Raw genomic sequence first — 25231 nt, forward strand, 5'->3', positions numbered from 1 at the left:
CTATTTTCCGCTTTTTCGTTTTCCCTTTGCATTACATCTGATGAAGAAAGAAGATGGTTTTTATCGACCACTATTTTCTGCTTTTCGTTTTCCCTTTGGATTACATCTGATAAAGAAAGAAGATGTTTTTTATCGACGAGTATTTTCCGCTTTTTCGTTTTCCCTTTGGATTACATCAGATGAAGAAAGAAGATGATTTTTATCTACGAGTATTTTCCGCTTTTTCGTTTTCCCTTTGGATTACATCTGATGAAGAAAGAAGATGTTTTTTATCAACGCGTGTTTTCTGCTTTTTCGTTTTCCCTTTGGATTACATCTGATGGAGAAAGAAGATCGTTTTTATCGATGAGTATTTTCCGCTTTTTCGTGTTCCCTTTGGATTACATCTGATGAAGAAAGAAGATGGTTTTTATCGACGAGTATTTTCCGCTTTTTCGTTTTCCCTTTGGATTACATCTGATGATGAAAGAAGATGATTTTTATCGACGAGTATTTTCCGCTTTTTCATGTTCCCTTTGGATTACATCTGATGAAGAAAGAAGATGGCTTTTATCCACGAGTTTTTATCACTTTTTCATGTCCTCTTTGGATTACATCTGATGAAGAAAGAAGATGGTTTTTATCGTCAACTAGTTTCCGCTTTCTCTTTTTCCCTTTGCATTACATCTGATGAAGAAAGAAGATGGTTTTTATCGACCACTATTTTCTGCTTTTCGTTTTCCCTTTGGATTACATCTGATGAATAAAGAAGATGTCTTTTATCGACGAGTATTTTCCGCTTTTTCGTTTTCCTTTTGGATTACATCTGATGAAGAAAGAAGATGGTTTTTATCGACGAGTGTTTTCCGCTTTTTCGTTTTCCCTTTGGATTACATCTGATGAAGAAAGAAGATGGTTTTCATCGAGGAGTATTTTCTGCTTTTTCGTGTTCCCTTTGGATTACATCTGATGAAGAAAGAAGATGGTTTTATCGACGAGTATTTTCTGTTTTTTCGTTTTCCCTTTGGATTACATTTGATGAAGAAAGAAGATGGTTTTTATCGACGAGTATTTTCTGCTTTTTCGTTTTCCGTTTGGATTACATTTGATGAAGAAAGAAGATGGTTTTTATCGACAAGTATTTTCCGCTTTTTCGTTTACCCTTTGGATTACATTTGATGATGAAAGAAGATGGTTTTTATCGATGAGTATTTTCAGCTTTTTCGTGTTCCATTTGGATTACATCTGATGAAGAAAGAAGATGGGTTTTATCGATGCATATTCATCACTTTTTCATGTTCCCTTTGGATTACAACTGATGAAGAAAGAAGATGGTTTTTAATTGATTAGTATTTTCCGCTTTTTTGTTTTCCCTTTGGATTACATCTGATGAAGAAAGAAGATGGTTTTTATCGACGAGTATTTTGCGCTTTTTCGTTTTCCCTTTGGATTACATCTGATGAAGAAAGAAGATGATTTTTATCGACGAGTATTTTCCGCTTTTTCATGTTCCCTTTGGATTACATCAGATGAAGAAAGAAGATGGCCTTTATCCATGAGTTTTTATCACTTTTTCAAGTCCCCTTTGGATTACATCTGATGAAGAAAGAAGATGGTTTTTATCGTTGACTATTTTCCGCTTTTTCGTTTTCCCTTTGCATTACATCTGAGGAAGAAAGAAGTTGGTTTTTATCGACCACTATTTTCTGCTTTTTGTTTTCCCTTTCGATTACATCTGATGAAGAAAGAAGATGGTTTTTATCGACGAGTATTTTCTGCTTTTTCGTTTTCCCTTTGGATTACATGTGATGAAGAAAGAAGATGGTTTTTATCGATGAGTATTTTCCACTTTTTCGTTTTCCCTTTGGATTACATCTCATGAAGAAAGAAGATGTTTTTTATTGACGAGGATTTTCTGCTTTTTCGTGTTCCCTTTGGACTACATCTGATGAAGAAAGAAGATGGTTTATCGACGAGTATTTTCCGCTTTTTCGCTTTCCCTTTGGATTACATTTGATGAAGAAAGAAGATGGTTTTTATCGGTGAGTATTTTCAGCTTTTTCGTTTTCCATTTGGATTACATCTGATAAAGAAAGAAGATGGGTTTTATCGATGGATATTCATCACTTTTTTATGTTTCCTTTGGATTACAACTGATGAAGAAAGAAGATGGTTTTTAATTGATTAGTATTTTCCGCTTTTTTGTTTTCCCTTTGGATTACATCTGATGAAGAAAGAAGTTGGTTTTTATCGACGAGTATTTTCCGCTTTTTCGTTTTCCCTTTGGGTTACATCTGATGAAGAAAGAAGATGATTTTTATCAACGAGTATTTTCAGCTTTTTCATGTTCCCTTTGGATTACATCTGATGAAGAAAGAAGATGGTTTTTATCGTCGACTATTTTCCGCTTTTTCGTTTTCCCTTTGCATTACATCTGAGGAAGAAAGAAGTTGGTTTTTATCGACCACTATTTTCTGCTTTTTGTTTTCCCTTTCGATTACATCTGATGAAGAAAGAAGATGTTTTTTATCGACGAGTATTTTCTGCTTTTTCGTTTTCCCTTTGGATTACATGTGATGAAGAAAGAAGATGGTTTTTATCGATGAGTATATTCCACTTTTTCGTTTTCCCTTTGGATTACATCTCATGAAGAAAGAAGATGGTTTTTATTGACGAGTATTTTCTGCTTTTTCATGTTCCCTTTGGACTACATCTGATGAAGAAAGAAGATGGTTTATCGACGAGTATTTTCCGCTTTTTCGCTTTCCCTTTGGATTACATTTGATGAAGAAAGAAGATGGTTTTTATCGGTGAGTATTTTCAGCTTTTTCGTTTTCCATTTGGATTACATCTGATAAAGAAAGAAGATGGGTTTTATCGATGGATATTCATCACTTTTTTATGTTTCCTTTGGATTACAACTGATGAAGAAAGAAGATGGTTTTTAATTGATTAGTATTTTCCGCTTTTTTGTTTTCCCTTTGGATTACATCTGATGAAGAAAGAAGTTGGTTTTTATCGACGAGTATTTTCCGCTTTTTCGTTTTCCCTTTGGATTACATCTGATGAAGAAAGAAGATGATTTTTATCAACGAGTATTTTCAGCTTTTTCATGTTCCCTTTGGATTACATCTGATGAAGAAAGAAGATCGTTTTTATCGTCGACTATTTTCCGCTTTTTCGTTTTCCCTTTGCATTACATCTGAGGAAGAAAGAAGTTGGTTTTTATCGACCACTATTTTCTGCTTTTTGTTTTCCCTTTCGATTACATCTGATGAAGAAAGAAGATGTTTTTTATCGACGAGTATTTTCTGCTTTTTCGTTTTCCCTTTGGATTACATGTGATGAAGAAAGAAGATGGTTTTTATCGATGAGTATATTCCACTTTTTCGTTTTCCCTTTGGATTACATCTCATGAAGAAAGAAGATGGTTTTTATTGACGAGTATTTTCTGCTTTTTCATGTTCCCTTTGGACTACATCTGATGAAGAAAGAAGATGGTTTATCGACGAGTATTTTCCGCTTTTTCGCTTTCCCTTTGGATTACATTTGATAAAGAAAGAAGATGTTTTTTATCGACGAGTATTTTCCGCTTTTTCGTTTTCCCTTTGGATTACATCAGATGAAGAAAGAAGATGATTTTTATCTACGAGTATTTTCCGCTTTTTCGTTTTCCCTTTGGATTACATCTGACGAAGAAAGAAGATGGTTTTTATCGACGAGTGTTTTCTGCTTTTTCATGTCCCCTTTGGATTACATCTGATGAAGAAAGAAGATGGTTTTTATCGTCGACTATTTTCCGCTTTTTCGTTTTCCCTTTGCATTGCATCTGATGAAGAAAGAAGTTGGTTTTTATCGACCACTATTTTCTGCTTTTCGTTTTCCCTTTCGATTACATCTGATGAAGAAAGAAGATGGTTTTTATCGACGAGTATTTTCTGCTTTTTCGTTTTCCCTTTGGATTACATCTGATGAAGAAAGAAAATCGTTTTTATCGATGAGTATTTTCCACTTTTTCGTGTTCACTTTGGATTACATCTGATGAAGAAAGAAGATGGTTTTTATCGACGAGTATTTTCCGCTTTTTCGTTTTCCCTTTGGATTACATCTGATGAAGAAAGATGATTTTTATCGACGAGTATTTTCCGCTTTTTCATGTTCCCTTTGGATTACATCTGATGAAGAAAGAAGATGGCCTTTATCCACGAGTTTTTATCACTTTTTCATGTCCCTTTGGATTACATCTGATGAAGAAAGAAGATGGTTTTTATCGTCAACTAGTTTCCGCTTTTTCTTTTTCCCTTTGCATTACATCTGATGAAGAAAGAAGATGGTTTTTATCGACCACTATTTTCTGCTTTTCGTTTTCCCTTTGGATTACATCTGATGAAGAAAGAAGATGTCTTTTATCGACGAGTATTTTCCGCTTTTTCGTTTTCCTTTTGGATTACATCTGATGAAGAAAGAAAATGGTTTTTATCGACGAGTGTTTTCTGCTTTTTCGTTTTCCCTTTGGATTACATCTGATGAAGAAAGAAGATGGTTTTTATCGAGGAGTATTTTCTGCTTTTTCGTGTTCCCTTTGGATTACATCTGATGAAGAAAGAAGATGGTTTTATCGACGAGTATTTTCTGTTTTTTCGTCTTCCCTTTGGATTTCATTTGATGAAGAAAGAAGATGGTTTTTATCGACGCGTATTTTCTGCTTTTTCGTTTTCCGTTTGGATTACATTTGATGAAGAAAGAAGATGGTTTTTATCGACGAGTATTTTCTGCTTTTTCGTTTTCCCTTTGGATTACATCTCATGAAGAAAGAAGATGGTTTTTATCGACCAGTATTTTCTGCTTTTTCGTTTTCCCTTTGGATTACATCTCATGAAGAAAGAAGATGGTTTTTATCGACGAGTGTTTTCTGCTTTTTCGTTTTCCCTTTGGATTACATATGATGAAGAAAGAAGATCGTTTTTATCGATGAGTATTTTCCGCTTTTTCGTGTTCCCTTTGGATTACATCTGATGAAGAAAGAAGATGGTTTTTATCGACGAGTATTTTCCGCTTTTTCGTTTTCCCTTTGGATTACATCTGATGAAGAAAGAAGATGATTTTTATCGACGAGTATTTTCCGCTTTTTCATGTTCCCTTTGGATTACATCTGATGAAGAAAGAAGATGGCCTTTATCCACGAGTTTTTATCACTTTTTCATGTCCCCTTTGGATTACATCTGATGAAGAAAGAAGATGGTTTTTATCGTCAACTAGTTTCCGCTTTTTCTTTTTCCCTTTGCATTACATCTTATGAAGAAAGAAGATGGTTTTTATCGACCACTATTTTCTGCTTTTCGTTTTCCCTTTGGATTACATCTGATGAAGAAAGAAGATGTCTTTTATCGACGAGTATTTTCCGCTTTTTCGTTTTCCTTTTGGATTACATCTGATGAAGAAAGAAGATGGTTTTTATCGACGAGTGTTTTCCGCTTTTTCGTTTTCCCTTTGGATTACATCTGATGAAGAAAGAAGATGGTTTTTATCGAGGAGTATTTTCTGCTTTTTCGAGTTCCCTTTGGATTACATCTGATGAAGAAAGAAGATGGTTTTATCGACGAGTATTTTCTGTTTTTTCGTTTTCCCTTTGCATTGCATCTGATGAAGAAAGAAGTTGGTTTTTATCGACCACTATTTTCTGCTTTTCGTTTTCCCTTTCGATTACATCTGATGAAGAAAGAAGATGGTTTTTATCGATGAGTATTTTCTGCTTTTTCGTTTTCCCTTTGGATTACATCTGATGAAGAAAGAAGATGGTTTTTATCGATGAGTATTTTCCACTTTTTCGTTTTCCCTTTGGATTACATCTCATGAAGAAAGAAGATGGTTTTTATCGACGAGTATTTTCTGCTTTTTCGTGTTCCCTTTGGACTACATCTGATGAAGAAAGAAGATGGTTTATCGACGAGTATTTTCCGCTTTTTCGTTTTCGCTTTGGATTACATTTGATGAAGAAAGAAGATGGTTTTTATTGAAGAGTATTTTCCGCTTTTTCATTTACCCTTTGGATTACATTTGATGATGTAAGAAGATGGTTTTTATCGGTGAGTATTTTAAGCTTTTTCGCTTTCGATTTGGATTACATCTGATAAAGAAAGAAGATGGGTTTTATCGATGGATATTCATCACTTTTTTATGTTCCCTTTGGATTACAACTGATTAAGAAAGAATATGGTTTTTAATTGATTAGTATTTTCCGCTTTTTTGTTTTCCCTCTGGATTACATCTGATGAAGAAAGAAGTTGGTTTTTATCGACGAGTATTTTCCGCTTTTTCGTTTTCCCCTTGGATTACATCTGATGAAGAAAGAAGATGATTTTTATCAACGAGTATTTTCAGCTTTTTCATGTTCCCTTTGGATTACATCTGATGAAGAAAGAAGATGGTCTTTATCCACGAGTTTTTATCACTTTGTCATGTCCCCTTTGGATTACATCTGATGAAGAAAGAAGATGGTTTTTATCGTCTACTATTTTCCGCTTTTTCGTTTTCCCTTTGCATTACATCTGATGAAGAAAGAAGATGGTTTTTATCGACCACTATTTTCTGCTTTTCGTTTTCCCTTTGGATTACATCTGATGAAGAAAAAAGATGTCTTTTATCGACGAGTATTTTCCGCTTTTTCGTTTCCCTTTTGGATTACATCTGATGAAGAAAGAAGATGGTTTTTATCGACGAGTGTTTTCCGCTTTTTCGTTTTCCCTTTGGATTACATCTGATGAAGAAAGAAAATGGTTTTTATCAAGGAGTATTTTCTGCTTTTTCGTGTTTCCTTTTGGATTACATCTGATCAGGAAAGAAGATGGTTTTATCGACGAGTATTTTCTGTTTTTTCGTTTTCCCTTTGGATTACATTTGATGAAGAAAGAAGATGGTTTTTATCGACGAGTATTTTCTGCTTTTTCGTTTTCCGTTTGGATTACATTTGATGAGGAAAGAAGATGGTTTTTATCGACGAGTATTTTTCGCTTTTTCATGTTCCCTTTGGATTACATCTGATGAAGAAAGAAGATGGCCTTTATCCACGAGTTTTTATCACTTTTTCATGTTCACTTTGGATTACATCTGATGAAGAAAGAAGTTGGTTTTTATCGACGAGTATTTTACGCTTTTTCGTTTTCCCCTTGGATTACATCTGATGAAGAAAGAAGATGATTTTTATCAACGAGTATTTTCAGCTTTTTCATGTTCCCTTTGGATTACATCTGATGAAGAAACAAGATGGCCTATATCCACGAGTTTTTATCACTTTGTCATGTCCCCTTTGGATTACATCTGATGAAGAAAGAAGATGGTTTTTATCGTCTACTATTTTCCGCTTTTTCGTTTTCCCTTTGCATTACATCTGATGAAGAAAGAAGATGGTTTTTATCGACCACTATTTTCTGCTTTTCGTTTTCCCTTTGGATTACATCTGATAAAGAAAGAAGATGTTTTTTATCGACGAGTATTTTCCGCTTTTTCGTTTTCCCTTTGGATTACATCAGATGAAGAAAGAAGATGATTTTTATCTACGAGTATTTTCCGCTTTTTCGTTTTCCCTTTGGATTACATCTGATGAAGAAAGAAGATGTTTTTTATCAACGCGTGTTTTCTGCTTTTTCGTTTTCCCTTTGGATTACATCTGATGGAGAAAGAAGATCGTTTTTATCGATGAGTATTTTCCGCTTTTTCGTGTTCCCTTTGGATTACATCTGATGAAGAAAGAAGATGGTTTTTATCGACGAGTATTTTCCGCTTTTTCGTTTTCCCTTTGGATTACATCTGATGATGAAAGAAGATGATTTTTATCGACGAGTATTTTCCGCTTTTTCATGTTCCCTTTGGATTACATCTGATGAAGAAAGAAGATGGCTTTTATCCACGAGTTTTTATCACTTTTTCATGTCCTGTTTGGATTACATCTGATGAAGAAAGAAGATGGTTTTTATCGTCAACTAGTTTCCGCTTTCTCTTTTTCCCTTTGCATTACATCTGATGAAGAAAGAAGATGGTTTTTATCGACCACTATTTTCTGCTTTTCGTTTTCCCTTTGGATTACATCTGATGAATAAAGAAGATGTCTTTTATCGACGAGTATTTTCCGCTTTTTCGTTTTCCTTTTGGATTACATCTGATGAAGAAAGAAGATGGTTTTTATCGACGAGTGTTTTCCGCTTTTTCGTTTTCCCTTTGGATTACATCTGATGAAGAAAGAAGATGGTTTTCATCGAGGAGTATTTTCTGCTTTTTCGTGTTCCCTTTGGATTACATCTGATGAAGAAAGAAGATGGTTTTATCGACGAGTATTTTCTGTTTTTTCGTTTTCCCTTTGGATTACATTTGATGAAGAAAGAAGATGGTTTTTATCGACGAGTATTTTCTGCTTTTTCGTTTTCCGTTTGGATTACATTTGATGAAGAAAGAAGATGGTTTTTATCGACAAGTATTTTCCGCTTTTTCGTTTACCCTTTGGATTACATTTGATGATGAAAGAAGATGGTTTTTATCGATGAGTATTTTCAGCTTTTTCGTGTTCCATTTGGATTACATCTGATGAAGAAAGAAGATGGGTTTTATCGATGCATATTCATCACTTTTTCATGTTCCCTTTGGATTACAACTGATGAAGAAAGAAGATGGTTTTTAATTGATTAGTATTTTCCGCTTTTTTGTTTTCCCTTTGGATTACATCTGATGAAGAAAGAAGATGGTTTTTATCGACGAGTATTTTGCGCTTTTTCGTTTTCCCTTTGGATTACATCTGATGAAGAAAGAAGATGATTTTTATCGACGAGTATTTTCCGCTTTTTCATGTTCCCTTTGGATTACATCAGATGAAGAAAGAAGATGGCCTTTATCCATGAGTTTTTATCACTTTTTCAAGTCCCCTTTGGATTACATCTGATGAAGAAAGAAGATGGTTTTTATCGTTGACTATTTTCCGCTTTTTCGTTTTCCCTTTGCATTACATCTGAGGAAGAAAGAAGTTGGTTTTTATCGACCACTATTTTCTGCTTTTTGTTTTCCCTTTCGATTACATCTGATGAAGAAAGAAGATGGTTTTTATCGACGAGTATTTTCTGCTTTTTCGTTTTCCCTTTGGATTACATGTGATGAAGAAAGAAGATGGTTTTTATCGATGAGTATTTTCCACTTTTTCGTTTTCCCTTTGGATTACATCTCATGAAGAAAGAAGATGTTTTTTATTGACGAGGATTTTCTGCTTTTTCGTGTTCCCTTTGGACTACATCTGATGAAGAAAGAAGATGGTTTATCGACGAGTATTTTCCGCTTTTTCGCTTTCCCTTTGGATTACATTTGATGAAGAAAGAAGATGGTTTTTATCGGTGAGTATTTTCAGCTTTTTCGTTTTCCATTTGGATTACATCTGATAAAGAAAGAAGATGGGTTTTATCGATGGATATTCATCACTTTTTTATGTTTCCTTTGGATTACAACTGATGAAGAAAGAAGATGGTTTTTAATTGATTAGTATTTTCCGCTTTTTTGTTTTCCCTTTGGATTACATCTGATGAAGAAAGAAGTTGGTTTTTATCGACGAGTATTTTCCGCTTTTTCGTTTTCCCTTTGGGTTACATCTGATGAAGAAAGAAGATGATTTTTATCAACGAGTATTTTCAGCTTTTTCATGTTCCCTTTGGATTACATCTGATGAAGAAAGAAGATGGTTTTTATCGTCGACTATTTTCCGCTTTTTCGTTTTCCCTTTGCATTACATCTGAGGAAGAAAGAAGTTGGTTTTTATCGACCACTATTATCTGCTTTTTGTTTTCCCTTTCGATTACATCTGATGAAGAAAGAAGATGTTTTTTATCGACGAGTATTTTCTGCTTTTTCGTTTTCCCTTTGGATTACATGTGATGAAGAAAGAAGATGGTTTTTATCGATGAGTATATTCCACTTTTTCGTTTTCCCTTTGGATTACATCTCATGAAGAAAGAAGATGGTTTTTATTGACGAGTATTTTCTGCTTTTTCATGTTCCCTTTGGACTACATCTGATGAAGAAAGAAGATGGTTTATCGACGAGTATTTTCCGCTTTTTCGCTTTCCCTTTGGATTACATTTGATGAAGAAAGAAGATGGTTTTTATCGGTGAGTATTTTCAGCTTTTTCGTTTTCCATTTGGATTACATCTGATAAAGAAAGAAGATGGGTTTTATCGATGGATATTCATCACTTTTTTATGTTTCCTTTGGATTACAACTGATGAAGAAAGAAGATGGTTTTTAATTGATTAGTATTTTCCGCTTTTTTGTTTTCCCTTTGGATTACATCTGATGAAGAAAGAAGTTGGTTTTTATCGACGAGTATTTTCCGCTTTTTCGTTTTCCCTTTGGATTACATCAGATGAAGAAAGAAGATGATTTTTATCAACGAGTATTTTCAGCTTTTTCATGTTCCCTTTGGATTACATCTGATGAAGAAAGAAGATGGTTTTTATCGTCGACTATTTTCCGCTTTTTCGTTTTCCCTTTGCATTACATCTGAGGAAGAAAGAAGTTGGTTTTTATCGACCACTATTTTCTGCTTTTTGTTTTCCCTTTCGATTACATCTGATGAAGAAAGAAGATGGTTTTTATCGACGAGTATTTTCTGCTTTTTCGTTTTCCCTTTGGATTACATCTCATGAAGAAAGAAGATGGTTTTTATTGACGAGTATTTTCTGCTTTTTCATGTTCCCTTTGGACTACATCTGATGAAGAAAGAAGATGGTTTATCGACGAGTATTTTCCGCTTTTTCGCTTTCCCTTTGGATTACATTTGATGAAGAAAGAAGATGGTTTTTATCCGTGAGTATTTTCAGCTTTTTCGTTTTCCATTTGGATTACATCTGATAAAGAAAGAAGATGGGTTTTATCGATGGATATTCATCACTTTTTTATGTTTCCTTTGGATTACAACTGATGAAGAAAGAAGATGGTTTTTAATTGATTAGTATTTTCCGCTTTTTTGTTTTCCCTTTGGATTACATCTGATGAAGAAAGAAGTTGGTTTTTATCGACGAGTATTTTCCGCTTTTTCGTTTTCCCTTTGGATTACATCTGATGAAGAAAGAAGATGATTTTTATCAACGAGTATTTTCAGCTTTTTCATGTTCCCTTTGGATTACATCTGATGAAGAAAGAAGATGGCCTTTATCCACGAGTTTTTATCACTTTTTCATGTCCCCTTTGGATTACATCTGATGAAGAAGGAAGATGGTTTTTATCATCGACTAGTTTCCGCTTTTTCTTTTTCCCATTGCATTACATCTGATGAAGAAAGAAGGTGTCTTTTATCGACGAGTATTTTCCGCTTTTTCGTTTTCCCTTTGGATTACATCTGATGAAGAAAGAAGATGATTTTTATCGACGAATATTTTCCGCTTTTTCATGTTCCCTTTGGATTACATCTGATGAAGAAAGAAGATGGCCTTTATCCACGAGTTTTTATCACTTTGTCATGTCCTCTTTGGATTACATCTGATGAAGAAAGAAGATGGTTTTTATCGTCGACTATTTTCCACTTTTTCGTTTTCCCTTTGCATTACATCTGATGAAGAAAGAAGATGGTTTTTATCGACCACTATTTTCTGCTTTTCGTTTTCCCTTTGGCTTACATCTGATGAAGAAAGAAGATGTCTTTTATCGACGAGTATTTTCCTCTTTTTTGTTTTCCCTTTGGATTACATCTGATGAAGAAATAAGATGTTTTTATCGACGAGTATTTTCCGCTTTTTCGTTTTCTCTTTGGATTACATTTGATGAAGAAAGAAGATGGTTTTTATCGACGATTGTTTTCTGCTTTTTCGTTTTCCGTTTGGATTACATTTGATGAAGAAAAAAGATGGTTTTTATCGATGCGTATTTTCAGCTTTTTCGTGTTCCATTTGGATTACATCTGATGAAGAAAGAAGATGGGTTTTATCGATGGATATTCATCACTTTTTCATGTTCCCCTTGGATTACAACTGATGAAGAAAGAAGATGGTTTTTAATCGATGAGTATTTTCCGCTTTTTTGTTTTCCCTTTGGATTACATCTGATGAAGAAAGAAGATGGTTTTTATCGACCAGTATTTTCCGCTTTTTCGTTTTCCCTTTGGATTACATCTGATGAAGGAAGAAGATGATTTTTATCGACGAGTATTTTCCGCTTTTTCATGTTCCCTTTGGATTACATCTGATGAAGAAAGAAGATGGCTTTTATCCATGAGTTTTTATCACTTTTTCATGTTCCCTTTGGATTACATCTGATGAAGAAAGAAGATGGCTTTTATCCATGAGTTTTTATCACTTTTTCATGTTCCCTTTGGATTACATCTGATGAAGAAAGAAGATGGTTTTTATCGACGACTATTTTCCGCTTTTTCTTTTTCCCTTTGCATTACATCTGATGAAGAAAGAAGATGGTTTTGATCGATGAGTATTTTCCGCTTTTTCGTTTTCCCTTTGGATTACATCTGAAGAAGAAAGAAGATGGTTTTTATCGATGTGTATTTTCCGCTTTTTCGTTTTCCCTTTGCATTACATCGGATGAAGAAAGAAGATGGTTTTTATCTATGAGTATTTTCCGCTTTTTCGTTTTCCCTTTGGATTACATCTGTAGAAGAAAGAAGATGGTTTTTATCCATGAGTATTTTCAGCTTTTTCGTGTTCCCTTTTGATTACATCTGATGAAGAAAGACGATGGGTTTTATCGATGGATATTCATCACTTTTTCATGTTCTCTTTGGATTACAACTGATGAAGAAAGAAGATGGTTTTTAATCGATGAGGATTTTCCGCTTTTTTTTCCCTTTGGATTACATCTGATGATGAAAGAAGATGCCTATTATCGAAGAATATTTTCCGATTTTTCATGTTCCCTTTGGATTACATTTGATTAGTGTTGATCGAGCACTAAAATGCTCGGGTGCTCGAAACTCGGGCCGAGCTCACCGTGATACTCGGGTGCTCGACCCGAGCAACGAGCCCAATGTTAGTCTATGGGAGACCCAAGCATTTTTGCGGCGGCACCCGGCAGTCTGTAGAAAGCATAAAAAGTGCCCAAAACGATAGTGACAGTGCTCAAATGACATGGGGACAGCATGGGGATCGCCCCAGGAAGCATTTCTGACCCCCAGGTCACTGCTGTCAACAACGTGGTCAGAGGTATTAAGCCACTTTTACGGACTCACAATAAAACGTTCAAAAACGAAACTGAAACTGCTTTCCTGTGAAATATGTTAAGAAACATCTTTTCCATGGTAAACACTTCTGTATAAGGTAAAATAAATAATCAAAAACAAAAATACTCCTCCACACCTTGGGCTATGTTCACAAGTAGCATTTGTTATGAGTTTTTGCACTTTTGTATTGCTTTCAACCGTGACAAATGCATTCACCGGGAAATGTCATTTTAACATTTTACAACCTTATCTGGCCATGTGCTGTGTGACACATGCATACAGTGCTGAAAAGACATGGCAACAGCATGGGGAAGACCCCTGGAAGCATCTCTGACACCCAGGTCACTGCCTAAAAGTGTGCCCATCAGAGGTGATCCTTGCCTTATCAGAAGATGTAGACTTGCAACTATCCCCGTGCAAGTCCTTGTCCCAGGGCAGTGTTCAATTGTACCTCCCCCATTCCTTGCAATGCAAGCGTAAGTATGCAGCCTGCCACCCACCCACCCCCAGGCTGCAATACCATACTGCTTGCTTGCACTTGAAATTGGGCCTTTTAGGCATGTGGAGGCGGAATTTGGCCACCACATCATGACTGCGTCGACGGCCTGGTATCCATACTCAGTCCCCAGCCGCCCGGCAGCCGGATGTCCACGCTTGGTCCCCAGCCACCAGGGGGCGGCCGGGTGTCCATACTCGGTCCCCAGCCGCCCCGCGGCCGGGTGCCCTCACACGGTCCCCAGCCGCCTGGGGGCGACCGGGTGTCCATAAACGGTCCCCTGCCGCCCCTATTTGAAGGACAGCCTAACCACAAACACGTGGACAAGTGAATGTGGCCAGGGATGGTCCATCTGACTGACGCCGTCACACTGGGTTAATATTGTGGAAGCCGGGACACAGTTGGACACTGGGATGCAACACGTCATCCAGACATAGAGGATTGCGGGTCCTGAGTCAATCAGGCTTCAACACAAAGTTCAGAAGGTAGACAGCAGCAGTGGTCGGCCTCCTACACAATGAGTAAATTATTCATGATCATGAGTAGTGTTGAGCCACCCCCGTAGTGTTCGAGTTCGGTTCGGTTCGTCGAACACCCGTGTGTTCGCCGAACTGTTCGTCGAACTGTTCGTCGAACACCTTCGAACACAGTTAAAACCAATGGCAGGCAAACAAAAACACAAAAAGCTGACAAACTGCTCAGAAGACATAACTAACACATGGAAAAGTGACAAGTACATATAGTCATGCGAAAATAAAAGAGGTGGAGGAGTAAAAGGAGGGGGAGACACAGATATAGGCATGTCATGCCCTTCTAAAATCCAAAAAGTGAGAAGCCGACACGGCCAGTCCGCTCCTGCCCGTGCCACCTCCGTGTCGCCGGGTTTGTGCCAGAGCCGCGGTGAACCCTGACGGCCAGCCCCCCTCTCCCAATACTGGTGCCTGTCCGCTGGTGGGTCGAGCGAGCCCCCCTGTGGTGGAGGCAGCTCTAAGCTTTTTAATTTAAATTGTCTCTCTAATTTGAATGAATACACTTTAAATCCATTTACAAGGATCTATTGGAGGGCAAGTCTCATGCCAGCAGCCGCGGTAATTCCAGCTCCAGTAGCGTCCACTAAAGCTGCTGCAGTTAAAAAGCTTTTATAAGGATCGAGCTCGGCTGTCCACCGCAAGGCATCCTACTGCCAGTCCCAGCCCCTATGCCTTGGGGTGCCTCCTGATGCTCTTCACTAAGTATCCCATGGTCCCGAAGCATTTCCTTTGAAAAAATTAAGTGTCTAAACTACAGGTGGTGCAGCTTGCTTAACAGCCGGGATAATCCGCTGACTAGCAGACACTGCTACTAGGCACAAAGTATTTCCTGGGCTAGATGCAGTTAAAAATTTGTAATTAGATACTCTCGTTGGATGCTGAGAAAGCATTCCATAGAGTCTCCTGGCACGCCATATATGATTCTCTTAAAAAGCTTGGGGTAGGGGTCTAGGGGACCCTTTTATAGCCAAAATCACGGCCCTGTATCGCAATACATCACCTAGGCTGAAGATAAATGGAACTGTAGCACCCTGAGGGCTCGGTTGCTACAGACGTATTGCACCTCACCCAGAGGTGTGATATCTCACTCTCAGGTAAGGATGGAGTGTGGATCAGGACCCGACACCTGCATGCATTACACCACATTGCCGTGGGGCAGGGCGACCAATATGCCCCTGAGATGAGCACGACAGTCCCTGTCCCTGGCTGGAGTGGGGGGAGGGAACACTGAGGAAAGGGAACCCTGTAGTGCAGGAGCAGGGAGGAAGCAGTTCCTGGGTGCATTGAGAAGGGAGTATAAAAGGTGGGCACCATCTTAGTTCAGTGCAGAGAAGTCTGAGCAGAAGTGGCAGGGAGCAGGGGCTCTGCATGAGCTCTGCTCCGGAGGCGGGCCTAGTAACAGAGGCCCAGGCCTGGAAGAGGGAGAAGGAAGGAAGAGGAGCGGAGAAGGCTCCAGGAATGAGGAATGAAGGGATCCCAGGGGTGCGGACGGGCGAGTCGCCACCGTACGCCCGAATCCACCTGTGTGGAGGGGTCAGGCCAAAGGGGGAGACCGGTCCCCGAACTAGTGGAGGCAGGAAACGACCCTCAGCTAGAAACCGGAGGCTCTGACATTTTATGTGGCGCAGCCCCTCGCTACACCCGCTAGGAAGGCACCACATAGGGTCAGGGAAACTGGCGCCAAGTTTACCAAGAGGAGGCCCGAGGCAGCCGGACAGAAGTGTTGGTAAGAAAGGCCAGACAAAGGACACACAAAGGGGGTCCTGTGAAGTGCTCCAAAGTTATCTGGGAGTTGTCTGAGCCCCTCACCTGGTGAGCACAGTACGACGTGGGCAGCCGTTACCTGCAGACGTGGTCTGGATAATAAGAACTGTGAGTAAAGTCCCTGAACTGCATCACTGACTCCGTGTCGTTACTGCTGCTGCCCTGCACCATCACCCCCATCCTCCGCATACACTGCCCTGAGGCTATACTCCTCCTGTGGGGAGTTATGCTACGCTCTGCTGCACCCACAACACCAGCCTCAGCGGTCTGCCCTGTAGCGGCGGTTCACTCTGACCGCAATCCACGGGTGGCGTAGTCGGACATTTAAACATCAAAACCACATAAATAGTTCCGCCACTGGTTTGACCGCCCTGAGCCACGGAACCGGGTCGCCGCCACGAAGACTACAACCACCAGCATCCACCAAAAAGGATCCGGCTCCGGGTGTCCCAAGGCCCAGGGGGTGCGTCAGAACATTTTCATCACCTTTCACAATCACCAATGGGACAAGGCAGTGATGTCCTCTGTCCCCTCTCTTATACATCCTAGTGACGGAGCACCTGCTCTCATCAATTCGCCATAACCCCAATATTAGGTGGATTGAGGTGGGAGGCACCGAGTACAAGTGCTCTCTATTTGCTGATGATGTCCTAGTATATATCACTCAATCACATATATCCATCCATGCTGTTATGGCTGAAATAGATCACTTTGTTACATGGTAAAATTTTAAAATCAATGCAGCGAAGTCTGAGGCCCTCGATGTCTCCCTCCCCAAATCCATATAGGATTCCATCCAGTCCAACTTTCCCTTTGCCTGGCCCTCACAGGGTATCAAATACTTAGGAATTCCTATTCATAGAGACCTCTCCCATCTATGTTATCTTAATTTTGGGCCCTTTATTGAACAACTCCATACAGACCACGGTTGGCAAGTTAGAACTGTAAGATTCACTACGTGAACCACTGGTGTTTTGTGGAAAAGCACATGTACACTGCGTTCCAAATTATTATGCAAAAAGTGTTTAGGAGTGATAAGGGAAGAATTTGTTTGTTTGTCAGTTAAACTCATTGATGGTGATGTGTGTCAGGGCTCTTTATATCACTGTAAGCAATTGCAGACACCTGTGCTAATTAGTTTGGCAGGTGTGTCCAATGAAAGGCAAGACTACTTAAGAAGGCTCTCTCACATTATTAAGCAGCCTACATTTTCTGCCAAAATGGGAAAGAAAAAGGATGTGTCGGCTGCTGAGAAGCAACAAATTGTGGAGTGTTTAGGTCAAGGCATGACTACAATCAACATTGTGCGATGATCAGGATGAAGTGTCTTGGCAATCAAGAAGTATGTAGCTGATTCACAGTACACACGTGTGCGTGCTGATAAGGGCAAATTGAGGACTCTTTCCTACAGGCAATTACGTCAGGTTGAAAGAGCAGCGGCAAAAAAGCCTTGTCATAGCAGCAGACAAGTTTTTGAAGCTGCTTGTGCCTCCAACGTCCCCCGAACAACAAGATGCAGGGTCCTTCAGAGGTTTGCAGCTGTGCATGCGCCATCCTGTCGACCTCCTCTATCCACTTCACACAAGCAAAAACGGCTCCAGTGGGCCAAACATTACATGAAGACTGATTTCAAAACTGTTTTGTTCACGGATGAGTGCCGTGCAGCGCTCGATGGTTCAGATGGATGGAGTGGAGGATGGCTGGTTGATGGACACCCCACGCAAACACGGCTACAGCGCCAACAAGGAGGAGGTGGAGTAATGTTTTGGGCTGGAATCATGGGGAGAGAGATTGTCGGCCCCTTTAGGATCCCTGAAGGCGCTAAAGATGAACTCCATAATGTATGTGGATTTTCTCAAACAGCACTTCCTGCCATGGTTCAAGAAGAAGAACCGTGTATTTCACAGCAAGATCATTTTTCTGCATGATAATGCACCATCTCATGCTGCACATAAAACATCTGCATCTCTGGCTGATATGGGCATAAAAGGGGACAAACTTATGGTGTGACCCCCATGCTCCCCTGACCTCTACCCCATTCAGAACCTTTGGAGCATCATTAAAAGGAGTGTCTATGATGGCGGGAGGCAGTTCACATCTAAGCAACAGCTCTGGGAGGGTATTCTGTCCTCATGCAAAACAATTGAAGCAGAAACCATCCAAAACCTGACAAATTCAATGGACGAGAGAGTTCAGAAGCTCCTTTCGAACAAGGGGTCCTATGTGAAAATGTAACATCACCTAGAATAAAGTTTTGAGTTGAAAACTGTTTGATTTCAGTTTCTAACAACCTGCTAATGCTTATAATTTCAAAAATGACCATTTTTTTGGTCTTTATTAAAATGAAAAGGTTGATCGAAAAGTTTGGGGGATCTAAGAGTGTGGCAACCCAGTAGTCATGATTACTTCGAATTCTGACAATATGAGGGTCATGCTGCAGGTAGTGCAGCAAGAAGGCACTTATGTGCCTTGCGCATCTCGGAGCCCCAAAATTATTTTCCGGGCTAGATGCAGCTAAAAATTATTTTTAATTTTAAATCTGGTGAAGCTTTAGTATAGATGGCCTAATAGGATCAGTGCTGCACACTGCTACAAAGCCCAAATTATTTTCCAGTCAAGATACAGATAAACATGATTAGTAATTTGAAAGCTTAAAACGGTTGGTAGGGTGATTTTAACCAATCATCAAGCTTTTACTCTCCCCAGGATGACACAGGGGTAGAAAAGTCGTTTCGGATCCATGATTTGTTCATCTTTATGAACGTGAGTCTGTCTACATTATCAGTGGAGAGCCGCGTGCGCTTATCTGTCAGCACACCACCAGCAGCGCTGAACACACGTTCAGACAGAACGCTGGCTGCGGGGCATGACAAGATCTCCAAGGCGTAAGTGGCTAGCTCCGGCCATTTATCCAGATTGGAAGCCCAAAAAGAGCAAGGGTCCAGTGACACAGTCGTGGCTTCAATGTTTACTTGGAGATACTCCTGTACCATCGTCTCTAGGCGTTGACTATGTGTCAGACTTCTTGTCTCCTGTGGCCTTGCAAAGGATGGGCTAAAAAAGTGGTGAAATGATTCCGCAAAATTGATGTTACCAGCAGATACTGTGGTTCTGTTACGGTTTGAGTGCTGAACACTTGACGGTCCCACGGTTGGCAAGTTGGAACTGTGAGATTCACTACGTGCACCACTGGTATTTTGTGGAAAAGCACATGTAAGATTCTGCAACAGTCTCTGCTGATACTCCTGCATGCGTGCATCCCTTTCTATGGCAGGAATAATTTCTGCAAATTTACTTTTGTACCGGGGATCTAACAGTGTGGCAACCCAGTAGTCAGGATTATTTCTAATTCTCACAATTCGAGGGTCATGTTGCAGGTAGTGCAGCAAGAAGGCACTCATGTGTGTTGCGCATCCAGGAGCACCAAGTCCCTGTTGTGTTGGTGGCGAGGTAACAATCATGCTTCCTTCCTCTGTCCTCTCCCCCCAACCTCGCACAACAGAAATGTGATCAAGGTCTCCCTCATCTGATGAGTCTTCCATCAGTTCGTCCTCCACTTCTTCCTGGGCTCCTGCACCTTCCTCACTAGTTTGGCTGCTACCATGCGCCCTGGTAAAACCATCTCCCCCACCCTCACATGCCTGCCGCCTTGGTGCTGCCGACCGTCTGGACCTTGCAGATGTTAGCCCTTCCGCATACAACTCCTCCTCCTCTACTTCCTCCACCTCCTCTTGTGCCACCACCTGACTCCGAATTCTGTTTAACATGTGCTCCAGCATGTAAATCACCGGAATAGTCATGCTGATAATGGCATCGTCAGCACTAAACATCTTCGTCGCCATTTCAAAACTGTGCAGAAGGGTGCATAGGTCCCTGATCTGAGACCACTCCTCCAGCGTGATTTGCCCCACCTCTGAATCTCGTTGGCCCAGGCTATACGTCAGAACGTATTGCACCAGGGCTTGTCGGTGCTGCCACAGTCGCTGCAACATGTGCAGAGTTGAATTCCACCGGGTAGGCACATCGCATTTTAGCCGGTGAAGTGGCAGGCCCAACGACTTCTGTAGAGATGTAAGTCGCTGAGCTGCAGGATGCGAACGGCGGAAGTGAGCACACAGCGACCGTGCCCTCTGCAGAAGGCCATCTAGTCTGGGATAGTGGGCTAAAAATTGCTGGACAACCAGGTTCAACACGTGAGCCATACAAGGCACGTGTGTGACATTGCCCCGGCGAAGGGCCGCACCCAGGTTTGCAGCATTGTCGCACACGGCCTTCCCTGGTTTCAGGTCCAGTGGAGACAACCATTCATGAAATTGGTTCTCCAGAGCTGACCACAACTCCTCAGCTGTGTGACTCACATTTCCCAGACATTTCAATGTAAAAACCGCCTGATGACGTTGAGCCCTACTGCCAGCATAGTAAGGAGGTGTGCAGGATCCCTTCTGCGCAGTTAGAAAGCTTGTGGCATGACCAGACAGGCTTTGGGTGCAGGTGGAAGACCGAGAGGAGGTTGAGGAGGCAGAAGCAGTGGAGGAACTTTGACATAAAGAGGATTGACGCACAACTCGTGGGCACGGCAAGACTTGGACAGCAGCCCCTTGTCCTGCTGTCACCATAGTTACCCAGTGCCCAGTCAGCGACATGTAACGCCCCTGTCCATGCCTACTCGTCCAAGTGTCTGTGGTGAAATGCACCCTGTCACACACAGAGTTTCTCAAAGAAGCGGTGATGTTATGTGCGACATGCTGGTGGAGCGCAGGCACACCTTTCTTTGAGAAGTAGTGCCGACTGGGCATCTGGTACTGGGGCACTGCGACGGACATAAGGTCTCGAAAATCCTCTGTGTCCACCAGGCGGAAAGGCAGCATTTCTGTAGCCAAGAGCTTGCAGATGGTGAAATTCAACCTCTTAGCTTTCTCATGGCTAGGAGGAAATGGTCTTTTACTTGTCCACATCTGAGGGACCGAGGGCTGGCTATTGTGCTTAGACGGGGTTGATAAGGGTGTCCCCGGCAAACTGCCGGTCTGTGAGGAAGATGCAGGCGGACATGTTAGGTTGCCTTGATCCAAAGGTGGTGCTATCGATGTCGGACAGCGCTCAACACCAGCTGGTGTTACCACCTCCAAAGAAAATGATGACCTGCCAATCACGCTGGCTGTTGCGGGTAAAGAGGTGGCAGGTCTGCGCCCCAAAACAGGTGTGACTGCTGTCCCCCCAGTCACAGAGGATGAAGAGGCCGCGGATGCACAAGATATGGCAGACGGTGGTTGGCCCGGCCGGCTAGGCCGCATTGTAGCACACTGAGCTTCCCACTGCAACTTATGCTTCATGTCCACGTGCCGGTTCATGCATGAAGTACTCAAACTATGTATTTTTTGGCCTCTACTTAGCTTTTGCTGACAAATGTTACAGATAACACGAGTTGGGTCATCTTTATCGATCTGAAAAAATGCCCAGGCTATGCAAGGCTTAGCACCCATGCGACCTGAAGAGCCACCATGACTTGTGGTGAGAGGCAGAGTTGTGTTTGAGGATGCAGTTGTTGACGTGCTTCTAGTACTACGTCTCTGTCCAGGAAGGCGCAACCTGACCTCGTCGTCACTAGCATCTTCCTCCACCTCCTCTGCTGACCTCATCTCTTGGCTGACTGTGGGTTGACAGTAAGTGGGATCTCCGACCTCATCATCATCACCCTGTGCGTTATCACACCCGTCGTCCTCAGAGCCAACCTGTTCCTGCCCTGACAAAAAACTAAAGTTGTCGCTTCAATCAGGTATTTGAGTCTTATCATCATCTTCCTCATTGTCTCCACCAACAGGAGTTACAGTTTGGGAATGAGGGTCTACATTATGGTCAGAACCTTCTGCGTCTGGTCCTGGATCCGACTCATAAAGATTCTGGGCATCAGTGCAGATCATTTCCTCGTCTGGATTCACAGAAGCGCTGGAGTCGACCTCTGATTCCCAGGCTATAGTATGAGTAAACAGCTCTGCAGACTCAACCATCTGTTCTACCTCATACTCAGACGGGCAGCTGGAGATTTGGGAGCTGGGAGGAAGCAAGTGCGATTTGGGTGACACCTTTGAGGACTGGAGTATTTGTGATGTTGAAGTTGATGTGGAGGAGAGCCCACTTAAAGGAGCACTTGATATCCGTTGAAGCACCTGCTGTTTTTGTGCCTCATCTGGAATTTGTAGCGATTGGCGTGGCCGTAAGAAAGGGATCTTATCACATTGTCCGCTAAAAGAAGTAGACATTTTAGTTTGGCTGGAAGATGGTCTTTCTTCTGCAGATGTTACTGTTGCTTTAACACCTACCTCACGGACACAACCTTTTTTCCCCTTCCCAACACGCCTATTCCCCTTTCCACCAGCAGCAGGCCTTTTTCCACTCATTTTGGTGGTTAACTAATTCACAACTCTGGAGTTGTTTGCACAAAAAAACAATGGATGGTAACCGAGCAGAGCTGAGTGGCCAAACTGTGGTATTAGGCCAAAACTATTGGCTGGGTTAGATGCAGAAAAAAATTATTTTGAATTTGCAACCTGATGGAGGTCAGTATAGATGGATTAATAGAACAAGACCCACACACAGCTAGAAGCCCAATATTTTTTCAGAGGTAGATGCAGGAAAAAAATATATTCAGTTTGCAACCTGATGGAGGTCAGTATAGATGGACTAATACAACAAGTCCCACATACAGCTAGAAGCCCAAATATTTTTTCAGAGGTACTGTAGATGCAGATAAAAATTAGTTTTAATTTGCAACCTGATGGAGGTCAGTATAGATGGACTAATAGAGAAAGTCCGACACACTACTAGAAGGCCAAATATTTTTTCAGAGCTAGATGCAGAAAAAAATTATATTCAGTTTGCAACCTGATGGAGGTCAGTATAGATGGATTAATAGAACAAGACCCACACACAGCTAGAAGCCCAATATTTTTTCAGAGGTAGATGCAGAAAAAAATATATTCAGTTTGCAACCTGATGGAGGTCAGTATAGATAGACTAATACAACAAGTCCCACACACAGCTAAAAGCCCAATATTTTTTCAGAGGTAGATGCAGAAAAAAATATATTCAGTTTGCAACCTGATGGAGGTCAGTATAGATGGACTAATACAACAAGTCCCACACACAGCTAGAAGCCCAAATATTTTTTCAGAGGTACTGTAGATGCAGATAAAAATTAGTTTTAATTTGCAACCTGATGGAGGTCAGTATAGATGGACTAATAGAGAAAGTCCGACACACTACTAGAAGGCCAAATATTTTTTCAGAGCTAGATGCAGAAAAAAATTATATTCAGTTTGCAACCTGATGGAGGTCAGTATAGATGGACTAATAGAGAAAGTCCGACACACTACTAGAAGGCCAAATATTTTTTCAGAGCTAGATGCAGAAAAAAATTATATTCAGTTTGCAACCTGATGGAGGTCAGTATAGATGGATTAATAGAACAAGACCCACACACAGCTAGAAGCCCAATATTTTTTCAGAGGTAGATGCAGGAAAAAAATATATTCAGTTTGCAACCTGATGGAGGTCAGTATAGATGGACTAATACAACAAGTCCCACACACAGGTAGAAGCCCAAATATTTTTTCAGAGGTACTGTAGATGCAGATAAAAATTAGTTTTAATTTGCAACCTGATGGAGGTCAGTATAGATGGACTAATAGAATGATGCTATGCCCAAAAGATTTTACTTCACTAGGTGCAGTAAAAAAAATGGTATTCTATACACAGGTGGTATATATTGCAACACAGATAGGCTACTCCACTGACTAACACACTCTGCAATAGGCCAAAAAGGATTATCTTTGCTAGATTCAGCCAAATGCTGTGAAAAAAACTTGCACAGCACTGGCACAGACCTGCCTGGCAAAAACTGATAGGAACTGATGTAACCTAGTCCTGAAAAGGACTCCAATTACAATTAGTCTTTACTCCCACAACCTATCTATTTAAGAGCACAGACCTCCCTGATAAAAGTCGTAGGAAATGCTGTAACCTAGTCCTTAAAAGGACTGCAATCACAACTATTCCCTACTCCCAAGCTATCTGTATATTTGTGCGAAAATTGGCTTGAAATTAACAAGGTATAGCGCACACAGCAACAGCGGTGCCGTCTAACACGCAGCTGCAGCAGTGAGAAAATGGTGGCGACGGGGAAAATGGCTTGGTCTTATAGGGCAAGGACATGTGACATACACTGCCAATGACACATGCCCTTGCTTGTGTGAAAAAAAGCACTTCGCTCCGTGTGTGCGCTGCTGATAGGCTGACAGATTGCACCTCCCCACTGCAAATGCGGGAAAGAGAAAAAAAAATGGAGATCTTCATTGTTCCTGCAGAGATCCATCCCCTGCCCCTCCCCCCACCCCGCTGTACACTCAAACTGCGTATTAACATTAATTTTCATCATTACTGAGAAAAAATCCAGTTATGATTTTGGTGCACGAACAGTTATCGAACATAACCTCGAACAGCTGAATTTTTCTCAAATTGTTCGTGTTCGCCGAACGGCTCGAACACCGCCCAAAACAGCTCGAATTTGAGATTGGCGAACAGTTCGAGTAGAACAACGCTCATCTCTAATCATGAGGCCATCCATCTCCTTAGCTTTCTGTTCCTTGGAAAGCAAGCGCATGTATGTAGTAGCGGCTAGGCCTGAGGTGGTCAGCGTTTTGGTGCATATTCTACCTCCTCCGAGGATTGCTGGATGTTTTTCTGCTACTATCCCAGTTCTATGACTCCCATTAAAACAAAGATTCAGGTGATGAATGATGGATGAGACGGTGGCAAAGGAGAAAGAGCAGGAGGAACAGGGACCATTCACATCAATATCAGGCCAGTCAACCACATATGTCTTGTAGGATATGTTTCTGTACCAAAAGGAGCGGTTCGGCTACACAGTTAGAGGGTATACAGTGAGTGCAATGCCTACCAAAAATTTCGAGGCACTCCAATGCCCCTTGGAAGTGACATGGAGGTCAGAGGGCCTTAACTAAACCATTTTTTCCATTTATAGCAACTGGGTCTCCTGTACACTGTTGGCCTAAGCAGTGAATGGAAGGCTTTCCAAAAATTACGAGGAATTGCAATGCTCCTTGAAACAGACGTGAATTACAGCGTACTAAAACCTTCTACCCATTATTGGGGAGTGGGTCTCCCTTAGTGTTCGCCTATGCATTGAAAGCAAAAGCTGACTAAAATTAGGAGGAAATGCAATGCCCGTTGGAAGAGTCGTGGAGGTTAGA

Source organism: Phyllobates terribilis, unplaced genomic scaffold (genome assembly GCF_046119375.1).
Source record: "Phyllobates terribilis strain yellow unplaced genomic scaffold, ASM4611937v1 Scaffold_4__5_contigs__length_816908805, whole genome shotgun sequence".
Classification (NCBI taxonomy): domain Eukaryota; kingdom Metazoa; phylum Chordata; class Amphibia; order Anura; family Dendrobatidae; genus Phyllobates; species Phyllobates terribilis.